General features: G+C 35.6%; 1 long non-coding RNA gene across 1 annotated transcript; it reads right to left on the reverse strand.

Moving 5' to 3' along the window:
* Nucleotides 1–14,852: 14,852 nt before the first annotated feature.
* On the reverse strand, nucleotides 14,853–18,948 carry LOC110886004. Its single transcript, XR_004869663.1, has 2 exons — nucleotides 18,155–18,948; nucleotides 14,853–15,696 (listed from the first exon to the last, which is right to left on the reverse strand). It is a non-coding gene; the product is annotated as an uncharacterized LOC110886004 (long non-coding RNA).

Here is an 18,948-nt window from a genome sequence, read left to right on the forward strand (position 1 = left end):
ATGTTTTTTTTTGTGTGTATTTCAACCTTATATTGATATACACTAAATTGTATATGTTTTAGTCCCTCATTTTACTTCCGTTTTACGCGTTTTTTACTACAAATTCGATGTTTAGGTAATTAATCGTGTACTGTTAGGCTTTCAGGTCTTAAACGACGCTCCACGGGCAAATTTAGAGAAAACAAGGAGTTTTCGGGCATTTTGGATGAAAACTGCATAATGTGTTGTAGATATAGGTCATACACCGGCGTGCGTTCCACCTGCACGGTCGTGCATGTTCAATTACTCGGAAGCACCAGCAGTACGCCTAGGAGTGCAATCAATTTCTCAGTAACGCACGACCATGCGTCTCGACTGCACCCTCGTGCGCCCTCTGATCATCGGAAGCACACCCCTTGCGACCAACCATGCATCCGTTTTCTCGTACATGCACGACCGTGCACCTCTTGTGCACGGCTGTGAGCGAACTTTGCCGCCAAATCAGCCACTTGCTTAACCCATACCCTGCAGCTGACGTCATGATTAGACTTGTACAGTGCATGAACGTGCACTTTAAGTGAACGACCGTGCACATACCCTGCAGCTGATGTCATGCTTAGACTTGTACAGTGCACGGGCGTGCACTTTAAGTGCACGGTCGTGCACTTTTGAAAAGTTGTATAAAACAGAGCAGACGCATTTTGATCAATTATTGGATATTTTTGCAAGCTTTTGGGCGATTTTGGGGCTCCGAAAACAGCCTGCTTTGGTCGGATTCAAGCCTCCAAGTTGCAAAGAAGGCTATTTATTATTATGGATGGCAATCGAACCCGAACCCGAAGGGTAAACCCGAAACCGACACATCTGGGACGGGTTTGGGGTCGGTTAATCGGGTTTGGGACTAGTTTTTATTTTTTTCGCAGGTTTGGGATAGGTTTAGGATTTGGTGATATACCCGTTTACCCGATAAAGTAAACCCGTTTACCCGATATAATTTCTTTTATATTTTTAAATATGTAAATATATAATACATCATTTTTTCTATACACATAGGTATTTAATCCCGTATACATTATGGTTATCTGTGTCACACCCTGGCTTTTGCGGAAGCGTGGTTACTTGGTGTGACTTCTTAATACCATAGCAATCAATCATAACAATGCTATATGATAAAACCAAAAGATTTTCATCCATTAATAAAGTTTAGAAGATACCACAATACCATTATCTTGAAAACATTGACACCAACTAGTTACAAACCATAACATGTTCAAATGAGTTCCCATGGACTCAACAAAAGACTTTAAATAATCCTGAGTTTAGAAACATGTATCCCGTCCAGGAATATGATACAGCTTTTAAACTCTACGACCATGGATGACATCCTTTATTTAACACGCAGCTTGTAGACACATGCATACACCTGCCAGATCCGTTTAGTTCCCTGAAATACATGTAGTTTGAAAAATCAACAAAAGTTGAGCGAGTTCATGTGTAGATGGGTATATGTATAAACCTTTGTAACGTTGTAAGTATGTATGTAAGTCCCTGGTATGTAGCATTAAGGAAAAAGAGATCACCAATGGTTTGCAAGGCCATTGATATGTGTGAAGTGATGCAGGAAGACTCAAACCTAGCAGATTTGTACCGGGCCTCGGCTGTAAGACATAGTCACCACATAGTCCATTCAGCGGACTCAGGAGTGGGGCTCGCTACACCCAGATAGATCTATCATTCATGTCCCTCGGTCCTACAACGAGGATTAATGGCCTTTAGTAGCCGCCTACCCACTCACATGATCTAAGTAGTGTGCCCTCCTTAAGCTAACCATACCATGTATAAAAATGTCTGTATAATTGTAACATGTATTCCACCCCCGAAGTTGTAAAACTGAAAACAGTTAAGAAAAAAATGGGGGACATGAACTCACAGTATTGCATCTTCGGTACTTGTAACCCAAATCTCCTCAGCAAACACGACTACCTATAATGGTCTAACGTCTATTAGACGAACGGGTCGTGCCTTGTCTTAGTATTTATGTTTTTGAGTTACGTTTCAGGTATTATTCCAAGTTATGATAATTATATTTTGTTTTGGACTAATTGCTTATACAATATTTCTGTATTAATACTTCTCAAGTATTGCTATCGTATTTCCTTCCCAAGGATGGGAGTTTCTCATACTTGTGTATCCGTATTCTTGTATTGGTATATCTTGCCATGTATTGGCGTCGTATTCCGGTTTGTACGTATTTTCTTAATAAGTATCCCATATATATCTCCAAAACAATATATATTTCAAATTTCATTTAGAAAATATATAAACTTATCTTGTCCAAAAATACTATATCTCCCAAAAATATATATTTTTCCCAAAACCATATATTTCCAAAACACTTATATTTTCAAGTCCCACTTTAGAAAATATATAATAACTTATTTTGTCCCAAAAATAATGTATCGTCCAGAAAGTATATATTTTCCCAAAATCATATATATTCTATATGCTAAGAAAATATATTTTTATCCTCCCAAAAATAATATATTTTCTTTTTGTCGAAAATATGATATGCTTGGTAATATGTACAAAATCATATTTTCACTTCTTTCATTTCCAAAATAGTATTTACCAAAAATATATTGTAACAGTGTCTTCCGGAATATTTCATAAGTTACGTTTTCGCGTTCGGTTTCACAATGACAAGTGTATGTAACTTACATATTTATTCCTTGTAATTTTTGGTATTATTTTGGAGTTGTAATTGTCATGGTAAATTGGTAAATTATATTATTTTACCCTAAAATAATATAACTATTCCACAAAATAACAAATGTTCACAGAAGCGTTTTAGTATGAAATATATACTCTAAATATATATTTATCCGCTTTTATTTACGAAAACCAACCTCCGATACTTTGAAATTTCGTAACAAAACTTATGGCGAAATTTATTTTGAAAGACAATGTTTAAAACATATTTGTAAACATTCGTTAGAAAAATTTCTAAGTGTCGGAATTTTTAGGAAATTTCACCAGAGTTTCCTTTGTAAATGGAGGCGTCCATGCTAATAAGCATATTATTTTCTTTTCAAAATCAATCAACAATTAATCTTTACATTACCAAGAGCAAAAATATATGGGTTACACACTAATTATGAACTTGATACTTTCTGAAAGCGCGTAGTAACTTGGTAAAGCTTTTATTGGACTTAGTTAACTTCCGAAACGTAATTATTCCTTTAAAAATCATTTTCTTACCAAAGTTTAGTGTTCACAACTTGTAAACAATTTTTACAAAAATTACCCTTTTGAACTCTTCTTGTAAATAAAATATTCTCATACTTGACTTATTTCTAAAAATGGTGTAAGTGTTTGTAATAGTCATGATTTTCCAAAAACCGCTTTTTCTAACTTGGTTTATTTACAAAAATCCTTTGTACTCTTGGATTTACAAGATCATCAACTCACTTGTTTTATTTCATGACAAATCATTTTTATCAAGTTCATATTTAGTTAGAAGGTGGTCATTTTATGTAGCACATAACCACTTTCTAATCTTGTTAAATCATATTTCTAAATATTATTTAACAAGATCCATATGGTGATTAATATCACACAATCAAGAACCATCATAACTCTAACAACATGTTCACTACAACATCATACTATCAACATTTCATCTTCAAGTAACCTTTTATGTAAAGCTATGTTCATACTTTTAGTTCTTGTTCTTTAGTGTTTTGATCACAACCATCATACTACAACTTTTAATTACCAAGACAAGATGAACAAGGGTGTAACAAGGACTTACCACTAGCACAAGGCTAGGGATGATTCTAGTGAAGAAGATGATAAAAAATAATGGTGAAAAGGCAAGAAACAAAGCCCTTTGAAGCTCCACAAGTTGCAAGCTTCCTTGTATCACCTTCTAAGTTTGAATGGAACTCAAAAATGGAGGAAGATGGTGGACTTATGGTGGTGATGGTGGCGGTTAAGGGAGGGCCGAGAGGAGGAGATGGGGTGAGTGAAAGTGTGGTGTGAATATGGGTAGAATGATGGAGATCATGTTGCCATGCTTTTAAAGATGTGTTCATATATTTTATCTAATCCTACAAGCAACAATCCACTAAAATAATGGGATATAATCTAGAGGCATGGTGTGTATATTTGTTGGTGATCTTGTGGGTCCTCTTGGGACCGAATTCGGTTGGGGGGGGGGGTTGGTTGTAAGTTTTTGTAACTAATTGGTAATTCCAAGTTAGATTTCAAATGTATACTTATATATGTTATTTACTATAGGAATTAGTGGGTGTTATGGTGAACGGGGATCATGACAAGCCAAGAAATATTGAAACAGTGTGTTTGGCAAAAATTTAGTATCCCGGGTAATGTCCGGTTGTTCGGTTGGATACCGTTCCGTTAAAGTGTTTAATTATTCCGTAAAGTGTCTCTTATATATATTTTTGTAACACAATTAATCCCCGGCACTTGGGAAAGTATACAGGATCATTTTGCTATATTTTTGCACTTTACTAGTATGTTACAATGCTGAATTTTATTAATAAATGCAGAATTCTGCACTTAAAGTGTGTTTTTGGCACTTCCCGGCACTTTAACTATCACCTAGTGACGCAGTTTTACGGTCCTCACTTCCCCACACTCCATACTAGTGTAGTACCTTGTCCCTGGCCCATACTGGGTCTAAAAACATAGTCTGTACATGTGATGGCATTGCCAGCATGTTTCTGAATTATCCGTTCAGTGTGCTAACTGTGCTTTGTGCATCAAGTATGTCACTAAGGTTTGTGTGTAATAAATGGAGTGACAGTATGAAATGTGATGCATATGTATGTATGTAACAAAAATCAGAAAGCAGTTTAAATTGTCAGTTGTAATCTAGCACAGTCATTAAGCATATAATTAAAATTAATTAATTGTACGGATACATGCAAATTTGACAGTTGTCACAATCTGATATATTTCTTTAGTGATAATACTAAATGTAACTGATTAGTAGTTACCCGATGGGTTTTGGGTCGGGTATACCCAACGGGTAAACTTTTTAAAATTAATGGGTTACCCGAAACCCGCGGGTATACCCGATACCCGATGGGTATTTACCCGCTAGAAACCCGACGACTTTTGGGACGGGTTTGGGACAAGCATATCTAATCAGGTTTGGGGTTGGGATTACCTAAACCCGTCCAAACCCGACCCATTGCCATCCCTATTTATCATCCAATCCATCTAATACTTGCTTTCTTATCGTTTGAATCCTTGTTCTTTCCATGATTTTGGTTACATTTCAAGCATTGATTTGATGTGTTATGTATTATTGTAGCCTTAGGGCAAAAACACTAGTTTACTTGTCTTATGAAAAAAACATTAGTATGTGTAATCTTGTCTGTATGAAACTTTGGTACTTTTCATGTTTAAATCTTGATGATTATATGGCAAACATGTTTCATTGATGTTGGATTCTTGATTGTATTTGGTTATCTTGGATGATTAATGAATGTTTAGTTGAGATATGTTGAAAATCCCTTGATTAAGCACTTATTAGTAAGCTATTAACTTGTTAATATGTTTACACCATGAAACTAGAAATGGGTATTGGTTTCAAATGTTAATCAAGAGTACTTTCTTGCACATAAGGACCCTAACGGGTTAGATGGTGTTGTTACAAGTTCTTGACACGGTTTGTGATATTTGTTTAGTGGTTTTGGTTAAAATTACTATCTTGGTAGATTTGTGTTCAAGGTTTGTAAAATGGAATAGTTTGTGATATGATCTATTTTATGCTTGTCTTGGTGGTTGTATTGTGTTATCGGTATTATTTTCCTTGATTAAGTGAGGTTAGAAAACTCTTAACAGATGACTAACTTATCTTTAGAAGATTTGCATGAAAATATCTCAATAGAGCGCTAATGAATGATTTTAGGTGGCTAAAGTGTGTTTATCGCGTTAGCTTTCCGAAGAATTGTCATGTTAGGATCCCCGAAAGGGATACTAATTGTCTTTTTTAATTGGGAGATTGATCAAGTGCCTTTGTGACATTTCTGACTTAGTTAACAGGCTTAGGTTGTTTGTAAAACAAGATAATATATATTTTTGTATTTTGAGTCTTTTATGTTTTAAATATAGTTTTAGATTAATTTAGTTAAAAACTTTATTCACCTATATTTTTACCGGTAAACCAGTGACAACGGTTTAGTACTCATGCATCCGCCCGCGTCCATGGATCGACATCTTGTTCTTACCTATACTTTACTATATATATATGATAGGGTACACTTGTCCTTTTGTATTTGTTTTAATGATAAGTTATAAATTATTTTTATAAATATTAAAACCGAGTTTGTGTGTAAAATTCATTGTAAAATTATATATATATATATATATATATATAGAGAGAGAGAGAGAGAGAGAGAGAGAAAGTATAATGTACTTCACGGCTTAGCGTACATTAACGTACACGACAAATATACAACGTGCGTGATTATGGCTGATAACATGCGTTATTACATTTTTGATCAACTTAACGTGCGTGATTATGGCTCCCATGCGTGATTAGGGCTCCCATGCGTGATTATGGCTCCCATGCGTGATTATAAGCCTGATCTGACGGTTACCATTATCTCCTACGTGAAGTATGTTAACCGCACTCTATATATATATATATATATATATATATATATATATATATATATATATATTGAGTAGGAGTTGGGTGGAAAGTCTATTTTTCCTAGAAAGTCTAGGAAGGAATAAGAATTGGACATGTGTCATTGAGGATTTTAAGTAGAAGGGCTATCATGTAATTTCACATTTTAATTTTATTTTTGGAATGTATTTTCATTAACTAAAATTTCATGATTTTCGGAATTTTTTTTTCGAATTCAAATCTGGAAGTCAATGTGTTCATTAACTAAAATTCCATGTCACATTACATCGCATATTCCATTGTTCAGAAGATTACTGGAATTTATCAACATGTTCTTGGTGCTGTGTTTTAACAGTTTACAGGGCTAAAGTCAGTTTTTTTATAGATCCCACAATATAAAGATGGTAAAACACAGTGTATGAATCTGATTGCTGTTAAAACACAACTGTATGAATCTGAATGCTAAAACACAACTGTATGAATATGATTGCTGTTAAAACACAACTGTATGAATCTGAATGCTAAAACACAAGTGTATGAATCTGCTTGCTGTTAAAACACAACTGTATGAATCTGTTTGCTGTTAAAACACAACTGTATAAATCTGAATGCTAAAACATAACTGTATGAATCTGCTTGCTGTTAAAACACATCTGTATGAATCTGGATGCTAAAACCCAACTGTATGAATCTGAATGCTAAAACACAACTTTATGAATCTACTTGCTGTAAAAACACATCTGTATGAATCTGCTTGCTGTTAAAACACAACTGTATAAATCTGTTTGCTGTTAAAACACATCTGTATGAATCTGAATGCTAAAACACAACTGTATGAATTTGCTTGCTGTTAAAACACATCTGTATGAATCTGGATGCTAAACCACAACTGTATGAATCTGCTTGCTCCTAAAACACAACTGTATTAATTTGCTTGCTGTTAAAACACATCGTCAAGAAAACGGAGATGATAAGAACAATATTTGAATGGTGATGATGAACTCGGAGATGGTGGAGATGGAGAAGTGTTTTAATTTGATCCAGTGCTCTCCATCGTTTCTAAAGTTATCTTCTTCCATGATTGTAGTTATTTTTGGTAGGGATTGGGGTTTCCAAGATGGGTTTGTAGAGAGAGAGAGGGGGAAAATCGCTTGAATTTAGGAACTGGGCGGTTATCTAATTGATTTAAAACACGGCCATTGACAAAATTGCCCTTACTCATTTAAAACAATCAATTAATTAAACTCAAATATTATAAAATTGCCATTGATTTAATCTTAACCCTTAAACACACCAATCGGATGGACCAGATCGCTTCCTAGACTTTCTAGGAAAAACACACTTTCCGTGCGAACCCTACTCTCTCTCTCTCTCTCTCTCTCTCTATATATATATATATATATATATATATATATATATATATATATATATATATATATATATATATATATATAGGGGGCGGCTAGAATGAGAACCACTCCGAGTTGTAAGAACCGCGAGACCCACACCATCCGGGTCGCCGTTTACCATGATTTTTTTTTACACCTAGATGTGTGTATTATAAACACATCCGTAAAAAAAAAATTTTAAACGCCGCGGCCGAGGGGGTAGTTTTTTACACCACAAGTTTGGTGTTTTTATTTTTTTCTTTTTTCTTTTTTTTACACCAAACTTGTGGTGTAAAAAACTACCCCCTCGGCCGCGGCGTTTAAATTTTTTTTTACGGATGTGTTTATAATACACACATCTAGTTGTAAAAAAAATCATGGTAAACGGCGACCCGGATGGTGTGGTTCTCACGGTTCTTACAACTCGATGTGGTTCTTATTTTAGCGCAATTCTATATATATATATATATATATATATATATATATATATATAGTGGAGGGTTCAAATGAGAAGAAATTTTTTGTAAGAATAAAAAAGAACAATCTTCAACCAATAAGAATGCTTCATTTTACTTCATTTAATTTTTGTATTTAATATGGGTATAAGGGTATATTGGTAAAATTAGATAGATCATTAATTGTTAGTCTTCCTTTTTAATAGCTAACTAAATTAAATTTGTAACTTATTTTAAAAAAAATATATATTTTTTCAAAGAAGAAAAAAATTAGTTTAAAGTGTAGGATAAATTATGAGGTGTGTAAGATAAATTACGAGTTGTGTAGGATAAATTTCAGTATATGTAGGATAAATTTCAAAAACGTGTAGGATAAATTTTAGTGTTGAGGTTGATAGTCTTTATGACTAATTAATTAGTTAAAAATAATAATAAATGAGATGAGAGAAAAACTATTTAATGTTTTACAATTGTACCCTTTATTCTTTTTCTTCTCAATTTAATTTTCTTCTCAAATGAACCATATATATATATATATATATATATATATATATATATATATATATATATATATATATATATAGGGGAAGGTTCAAATGAAAACCACTAGTTATTGTGAAAACTAGAAAACTAACTAAAACCCACTAAAAGGAGGGGGAAATATTTTTAATGAAGGAGGGGTAAAATTGGAACAAAAAATATAAAACTTTTCAAATATTTCTCATTTCTCCATACGTTATCATTTTAAAACAAAAATGGCAACATTATATCACAAATTTTCTTATCTTTCATTCAAGTATATTCGAGCATATTTTTTATGACATAAAAAAAGATTTATGGTGTCGTCTTGTTTTCAATACTATTATTATAGTAGTGCACATGTGCAATATAACATGTACTACAATGTGCATTACATGCTTAAAATTAGCTTTTTGAGTCTAGTTTAGCTTTTAGGGTTAGTTTTTTTGGAGGTTTAGGATTAGGATTAGGTTTTTGGGTGTGGGGGGGAGGGGGTTTAGGTTTTTGGGGGGTGGGGGTTGGGGGGGTTAGGTTTTTTTCGGGTTTATGTTTAGGGTTTAGTTTTAGGTTTTCGGGAGGGTGGGGGTGGGGGGGGGGTTTAGGTTTGGGGGGGGGGGGTTAGGCTTTTGGTGGGAGGGTGAATTTAGGTTTTTTTTTGGGGGGGGGGGGGGTGGGGGGTTTAGGTTTTTGGGGGGTGGGTTAAGTGGTTTAGGCTTTCCGTATTAGTGCACATGTGCAGTACAACCAAAAAATTTTTTTTTTAATTTTTTTCCATATATAAAAAGTAACGATTTTTCTAAAAAAAATTGTAAAAAAAAAAATTTGTATGTTTTTTAGGGTTTTTTAGGCTTTTTTAGTTAGTTTTCGAGTTTTCACAATAAAAGTGGTTTTCACTTGAACCATCCGGAAGGTTCAAATGAAAACCACTAGTTATTGTGAAAACTCGAAAACTAATTAAAAAAAGCCAAAAAAACATACAAAAATTTTTTTTTTAATTTTTTTTTTGCAATCAAAATTTCGCAGGTTTTTTAATATAAAAAAAAATTTCAAAAAAAAAATTTGTGTAGTGCACATGTGTAATACTGCACATATGTATGTGTACTACACATGTGTATTATTACACATGTGCACTACACAAATTTTTTTTTTTTTTTTTTTGAAAAAAAGTTTTTTTTATATATAAAAACTAGCGATTTTTATAAAAAAAAAATTGAAAAAAAAAATTTTGTGTGTTTTTTAGGCTTTTTTTAGTTAGTTTTCGAGTTTTCACAATAAAAGTGGTTTTCATTTGAACCAAGGTTCAAATGAAAACCACTAGTTATTGTGAAAACTAGAAAACTAACTAAAACCCACTAAAAAGGAGGGAGGGAAGACTTTTAATGAAGAGAGGTAAAATTGGAACAAAAAATATATAACTTTTCAAACATTTCCCATTTCTCCATACGTTATCATTTTAAAACAAAAATGGCACCATAAGATCACAAATTTTCTTATCTTTCATTCAAGTATATTCGAGCATATTTTTTATGACATAAAAAAAGATTTATGGTGTCGTCTTGTTTTCAATACTATTATTATAGTAGTGCACATGTGCAATATAACATGTACTACAATGTGCATTACATGCTTAAAATTAGTTTTTTGATTCTAGTTTAGCTTTTAGGGTTAGTTTTTTTGGAGGTTTAGGATTAGGATTAGGTTTTTGGGTGTGGGGGGATGGGGTTTAGGTTTTTGGGGGGTGGGGGTGGGGGGTTAGGTTTTTTTCGGGTTTATGTTTAGGGTTTAGTTTTAGGTTTTCGGGAGGGTGGGGGGTGGGGGGGTTTAGGTTTTTTTTTTTTTTTTTTTGGGGGGGGGGTGTTAGGCTTTTGGTGGGAGGGTGAATTTAGGTTGGGGTGGGGGGGGGGTGGGGGGTTTAGGTTTTTGTGGGGGTGTCGGTGGGGGGTGGGTTAAGTGGTTTAGGCTTTCCGTATTAGTGCACATGTGCAGTACAACCAAAAAAATTGTTATTTTTTTTTTTGAAATTTTTTTTCCATATATAAAAAGTAGCGATTTTTCTAAAAAAAATTGTAAAAAAAAAAATTTTTTTTGTAAGTTTTTTAGGTTTTTTTTAGGCTTTTTTAGTTAGTTTTCGAGTTTTCACAATAAAAGTGGTTTTCATTTGAACCATCCCCTATATATATATACACACACACAATATAATAAAGTTAATTATTTATTATTAATATACATTATATATAATAATGTATACATATCGTTGCATATCTTCATCCTCACTTGAACGGCTACCACCACCACCAGAATCTCCATCGCCATCCTCCAACCTGTTACCGCCACCCCAATCTCCGACCAACTACCACCACCATCATCTCCAACCCTTAGACCGCTTGCAACCGCTAAACCACCACCACTCGATTTGCCCTAACTCGTCACATATTTGCCCTCTTGTTGCTTGGCTTCTCTTGTTCGGTGGCCAGAGAGTTACGGGTGAATCATCCAACGCCGGTGACAAGTCAGATTTGCAGCGAAGGGGGTGAGCCAGATCTGCTTAGGGTTCAAGTCAGATCTGCATCGTCATTGGCTAGGGTTAAGACAAATTTGGCAACAATGTTGACAAGTCATGGTCTGACCGAAGGTTCAAAGGTCAGATCTGCAATGAAGGGGGTGGCCTACAGTGATGGTGGTTGTGGTTGGTTACGATTTTGCAGGTGGCGATGGAAGATGACGATTTTAGTTGGTGTTGGTCGTCGTAGGAGGTGGCCGGGAGTTCAAATTTGGGGTTGTGGAATTTAGGGTTGCGAAGGTGTTCTTTATTCAAGCGAAGTGGCCGGATTAGGGTTGTGGTGGCGGTGGTCGGCTTGTGGTGGTGGTGGCAGGTGGTAGTAGGGTTGTGGTGGTGGCGGCTGAGGCGAGAAAGAAAGAGGGGAAGGTGGTGGTTGGGTGGAGTTGGTGCAAGGTGGTGATGGTGGTCGGGTGGGGATGGTGCAGCGTGGTGGTGGTGATCTGGTGGAGCTGCAGCAAGGTGGTTGTAGGATGGCGCTGGTGTACGGTGGTTGTGAGAAGAGAAAAAGTGAATTGAGTTTTCTTTCTGTATTTTTATATATATGTATATATCTTGAATTTAATGAAATAATAACAAATATATAAACCTTATATATAAAATTACCGAAATACCCCTAATTTTAACTGAGTTAGAGGGCGGGGAGCAAATTGGAAAAAAACATTGTAAACTATTGGAGTAAAATGGTTATTTTTAATGAATTGAGACAAAACTATTAAGACGACCAAACCAGAGGGAGCAAAATGGACGTTTACTCTAATTTTTATATATTGAACTTAACTTCCATTTTAAAGATCAAATTTTAGTTAATCAGTTTTCCAATGAATTGAAGTTTTTTTTTTCTATTAAGTATTATGTTAATCTTATGTGAGTTATTTTAAGTGGTGATTAATCATAAAGTATACAATTTTTTTTTTTTTGACAAATGTGGTACAAATGTATGTTAAGTGACTTTTTTAGCTAAACTTACTGAATCTCATATCATATGTATGTTAATCTGTGTACAAATGTGATATGACCAAATAAAAAGTTGATTCACTTTTTAGGAGATCTTCCCCCTCTTTTCTTAATGTAAACTCCACAACAATCTGATGTATAATATATTTATTCTTAAAAAACAAAAATAAAATAAAATAAATATTGATGAGCCAGGAGACTCAATGATAAATTAGCTGTGAGTTTGTGGGGGATCAGAAGCAACGGTAATGGCTTTGGTTATGCCGCAATTATTGAGATTTAAGACCACTGGTAAACTACGACAAAGGCCCAAAATGGGCTTATGCAAGCCCAGCACAATCGGCCCAACCTCTTATCAGGCTTAAAAACGGCCCAACAAAATGACTACTCTAAAACCCAACCACTACAAACCTGAAACCACAATACAACACCTTGACAGAAGCAAATTTACTTTTTACATACGGGCCCAGCTTGCCAATTTTGAGTTTTTGGTCAAAATCAACACCATTCCGGCCGTCTAACATCTAGGCCTGTAAACAAACGAACCGGGACGTTCATGAACTGTTCGTGAACTTGTTTGGCGGGAAGTTCGTTTATTAAACAAACGAACAAACATGAACACAATTATTTGTTCATTTAATTAAATGAACGAACTTGAACGTCCGTTTATGTTCGTTAATATTCTATTAAATACTGAAATACATGTGGTTATATTTGTATAAGAGTGAATTTCAAGAAATGTCCTTATCTTTATACTTATTTTCAGGTGTTGTCCTTTATGTTCAAAACTGACGAGTTTTGTCTTTTATGTTTTCATATCATACACGTTTTGTTCTTTTGGCCTAACCCAGTTAGTTTTTTCAGTTAAATTTGGTCATATGCTTTGCACATGAGCGCATTTTTGTCAATTCAAAGGTAAGTTCAACGGCAGATTTACAGCTCAAAGCTTCTACAACCTTTGAATTGACAAAAATGCCCTCATGTGCAAAGCACATGACCAAATTTAACTGAAAAAACTAACTGGGTTAGGCCTAAAGAACAAAACGTGTATGATATGAAAACATAAAGGACAAAACTCGTCAATTTTGAACATAAAGGACAGCGCCTGAAAATGGGTATAAAGAGAAAGGACAATCCTTGAAATTCACTCTTTGTATAAATATAAACATAAAAGAGGGTTTTTAACTGCTTGTTATATACATATAACTAATTGATAAATGATAATTAAGCTTTCTAGGTAATAAAAATGGGTTTTCCACCCATGACTTTATAGCCTAGTGGTATCCTGGGGGTAGGATAAGACTTTGGACTAATAGGTCCTGGGTTCGATTCACACAAGGGGGGTTTTCTCATATTTATTGGGTTTACTCCTTTGGTGTATAGGCATTATGCTTAGTGGAGATGGATATGATCAGGTGGTTCCGCTGATGGCACGATGACACCCCAGTGATCCGTCAGTGATCCAAATTTGCCGTTAAAAAAGGCTTTCCAATAGCACTTGTCGTAATTATTCAATACTTTATATATAAAAGCTACTTTGTTTTATGTTTACATTCTTTTATGTCTGTTTACGTTCATAAACGTATAATTCTATCTCAGTTCCAATGTTTGTGGCAACATATCAAATCCTTTTTTGTCAAACTGTCAACAAGTAATGTATATCACAACTATTTATACCTTCTTTTCATAGTTAAAGTTGTAATATTCAAGGAAGAAAGCATACAGGTAAAGCCAATGCCCGAATAAATGAAGCAGCTCCTTACACTTTTCTGCACTCACCTGCACTCACAAAATCAATTCTATTGAGGAAATTCTTTCATATATGTCAATGACCCATAGTTACATTTACTAGAATTTGGTTGGATGTTTTCCAATTCCATCAAAAACCAACCAGACACAATTTTTTACGAACCCGTCATATACCCACAAAGTATCTTATATCCAATCTCATACCCATCAGATATCAGATATACTCATCCCGAATATTTTGGGTCTCAAGTATACCCGTCGGGACAAGCTAAATTAACTTCGACTAATTTTTAATTTACTTAATGTTGGATCTATACGTGATACAATATGTAACAATGTTACAACGATATTTAAATAGTACTTAAATGCAAGAGACTAAAAAAGTACTTATATTATTAGCAAATCAGAAATTCATGCTATATTCTTCTCTCACAATCATTCTTACATTTCCACATTATCATCACGTTTTATATTTATATTTCATAACTAAACTGTTTATTATTATAAACTTTTTGTCCATAAATTTTGTATTTAATATAATAAAAAATATTTAAAATTTGTAAAATCGGTGATATTTAGATTCATTTGACTCCCAAACACTAAAATTAAAAATATTACAGAAATAAAAAAACACATAAAGTAAACATTTACCTCTATTCATCATACTTTGTGTACATCTTTCAATTCACTCAATGCAATCTTTATATGTAGCAAACTCCATAAATTTGCTATTTGGCATCGAATTGAAACAATATAGTCCCTTTCTTTAGTCTAACATGTTGTTTACTTAAATTTTAACATCGTCTACGAATTTGAATTTTGATGATCAGTATGTAGCCTTCTTCATGCCAATTGGGTAAGGCAATCCATCGACATCAACTTCATAATCATCATCAGCCACCAAGGGAGTGATCGGTGTCGTCCTGTCGAAGCCTCGATCAAAGATATAGAGAGTATAATCGTATACCTTAGACTAGGTAGGGTAAATAGGGTATCAACGTCCCGGAGAGTTAATTGATGGATTTTAGCATTAATTTGATTTTTGGATTGATTGTTGTAAATGTTTGATGTTTAATTGAACATATAAGTTATTGGAAATCCCCCACCATAGCCCAATTGGTTAGGCCGGCTTCTTCCCTTTGGGAGGTCGCCGGTTCGACTCCAACTTGTGGCTTATGGTGTGGGACGTCCCAATGATGGATCGTTACCTACCGAGGCATGGTGCGGTCCTGAGGGCAACCCGGTTTTCATCCAGCTGTTACCCCAGCGAGTCTCTCGTGTGGGGGCAGTATGGTTTCCGGGCGAAGGTCAGTCAGAGCGGCAACCGGGACCCGATAGAACATCGCGTCTGCGAAAGCTGGGCTGACGGGTAACCGTCCTAGACGAGAACCCGGTGACCAATGGTCCATGTACATATTGAAAGTCACTCTTCAAAAAAAAAAAAAAAAAATATAAGTTATTGGAAAATGTAACGGATAATCCACTATATAAACATATAGATTAGTTCATTTCACTAGTTAAGTTATCTAAGGGTGGAGTCAAAGCAATTGTGTGACACTATCATGACTTGTCTTTCAAACAATAATTATAAAACAAATGAGCGATCATAAGTTTAATTTAATTACAAGATAAACAAACGTTCCAACCAGGCTAAACCTGGTTGCAGTGATGGATCTTGAACTTTTAAATAAAGGGATCGGAAGTTTTACACATTTTTTTTGGGTGGCTCCCCCTGATCCTAACTAAGATCCTCCTTTGCAAGAAGAAGTGTGTATGATGTCCCAATATCATGTTCGTGTGTAATCAATTGGTCATCAGACCAACCGTTCCTTCATTGTTCTCTTAGACGTATGAAGACGTAGTTGAACTACGTCACAAGCTTTTTACCATGTGCCACTATGAGGCCGGAGGGTGTGAAGGCGTCACCCCTGCCACCTCACCTTCAATGGCGTCGGTGGGGCTCCACCACCCATACCATCATCTTTAGGGGGGGGGGGGGGGGGGGCTATAGGTAGCTCGCCAAGATGGTAACGGAAGAAAGGGGGGCTCCATCGAATTTGATTGGCTTTAAAGGGGGGCGCTATAAAGCCCCTAGCCACACCCTCCACACCCTTCAAGTTAAAGGAGGGGGCTTTAAAGCCCTTGTGTGGGGTGTCGGTGATGTGGCGCTGAGATGGCGGTGATAAAGCCCCTAGCCACACCCAGGGGCGGACCCACATGATGCGGGTCGGGGTCCACGGACCCTAATGTTTTTAAAAAAATAGTAGAACCGGTATGTTAAATTTTTTAAGGACCCCATAAAATAAATTAGTTGGACCCTATAGTATTAAAAGCAAAGATGCTATGGTGGTAAATCGCCTTGTGTTCCAACAATTAGGTCTCAAGTTCAAGTCTTACATCTCTTGTTTTTTAGTTTATTATTTCCATCAAAATTAAACTATTGTTTTAAAACACCACAACCACCCATTGATCCTCTAATTTGCTTTTTTAAAATGATAAATTTAATGTCTTCGAATGATTTTATTTCACATTTGATTACCAAATAAGACTTTCAACATATAGTTGCGTTAAAAAAAAGTTTAAACAAAATTTTGAAGTTATGTGAAGTAGTTGTGTTGTTTAGGTAGCTATTGGTTTCAAATAACTTATTAATCACCACAATTTTGATAACTTAATTCTTAAAAATGGTTCTTATGTAGTGGTTTCATGTTCACTAAATCCTTCTACATTATTTCCTAGCTCCGACCGACTACGATGACCGACCCGAAAATTTTAATATTTGGTTGTGAAAATTTCTAACACAAAAAAATGAACCCCAATGAAAAAAAATCATGTGTCCGCCACTAGCCACACCTCCAGCCTGAGTGTAAAGTTGTTTGGTGTTCTCAACGACACCTCTCCTCGCTGCCTCGGTCACCAGCACTGACATCACCATCAACGTCGTCTTCGTCACCTCCACCACCTCTTACTAATCTATTTTAAAATAATTCTAAATACGACAAACAATTTTTATTTTGAAAGGCAATCAAGAGTTTTAAAATTTGGATTGTTTTGACCTATGCGCTCTAATCTATTTTAAAGTATGATTTATTATTTTTTTAAAATTGTGAAATTAAAATTTTTTTTAAACCTATCTAACAATTTCTAAAATCAAATATTGTGTTTCCACACTATTGTGAATAGGGGAAATGGACTGTATCACCCCAACTATAGGGATGAGCATATCGGTATCCGATACCGAACCGATACCGATACCGCCTAATACCGATCCCGAATTTCACCCAAACTAGGTACCGATACCGATACCGAAACATGTCGGTTAGGTATCGGTACGGTACGGTATCGGTATTATACCGTATTTTGAGGGTCGGTATCGGTATAATACCGATACCGTACCGTACCGATACCGAAAATGCCAAAAAGTGGATACCGATCGGGATCGGGATCGGTACGGGATCGGTATGGGATCGGTATTCGGTGGCATATGCTCATCCCTACCCAACTAAACAAAATTGGCCGTTATCACGCCCAACTTTCACTTTGGTTCCCACCACCCCCAACTGGACACTTGGGTTGTTGTGTCACCCCGTTGTTAACTAGACACTAACTAGGTTAGTTTTTTTGCTGACGTGGCTAATTTATCCTATGTGGCATGCTGATGTGGATCTGGAACATACTTATAAATAACAAAAAAATAAATATTTATATGTGTATATAGATATATATTACATACAAAAAACAATTTATAATTTTCAGTCTCTCTCTCTTAACACCACCACCACCCACCTCACCATCCTACCATCCACCCCACAACCATCCTTCGTTGCCATCCACCCCACCCAGCAACCAATCACTGTTCAAAAAATTGAAAAATCAATGGGTTTACCTTGTTGCTGGAAAACAAGTTTGAACCACCGGAATCACTTCGTCAATGTCATCGAACTCCTAAGAACATCACTGTCGTTGTTGTTCCGTTCAACGCAACTTTCGCCGTCGTCATCGAAACCACCGCCACACCTTCGTGAGCACCACCGACTATCACAATCACCATCGCTCATCACCGAAAACCCCTACCAAATCATTGTTGCTACTAGTAGACACAATCTTTGAAGATTCATCTTCAGAATTAGCATCCCTTTGTTTCCTACGACCACCACTATGATCTGTTACAGAAGATCACTCATTTTCCCCAAACCCACTAACAAAGTTGTTAAATTTGATCCCTAAACCCTCATTTGCACCACCATGGATGGATGAAAAAGGCCAAATCTCAGGTTAATAGTAAAAAGAAGGATTGGCAGCTGAGAACAACGTTGATTATTGGTGGATCCATTAATAATCCAGCTATGTGACGATACAAAATATGTATATATCTTATATATAATTGAGGGAACAAGTAATAAATACGAGCTCCTAAGGGTCAGATTTACGATTGGTGTTTCTTGGAAGCAAAGGCCATCAGACACGAGGTTTATTATATGGATTTATGATTGATTGTGTATGCAACCAGCTGAGTTGTGGGATCTATGGTGTGGCGGATGAATTTGGGGAATGATAAGGGAGAATAGGATCAATGGTGGCCGGTGGCAGAGGTGGGTTTGGGCGGTGGTTGCAGGTGGGTGGAGGTGGAGGTGAAGGTTAGGGTTAGGGTTTTGTGATTGAAGATGGATGAAGATGATA

Source organism: Helianthus annuus, chromosome 10 (genome assembly GCF_002127325.2).
Source record: "Helianthus annuus cultivar XRQ/B chromosome 10, HanXRQr2.0-SUNRISE, whole genome shotgun sequence".
In the NCBI taxonomy this organism is placed as follows: Eukaryota; Viridiplantae; Streptophyta; class Magnoliopsida; order Asterales; family Asteraceae; genus Helianthus; species Helianthus annuus.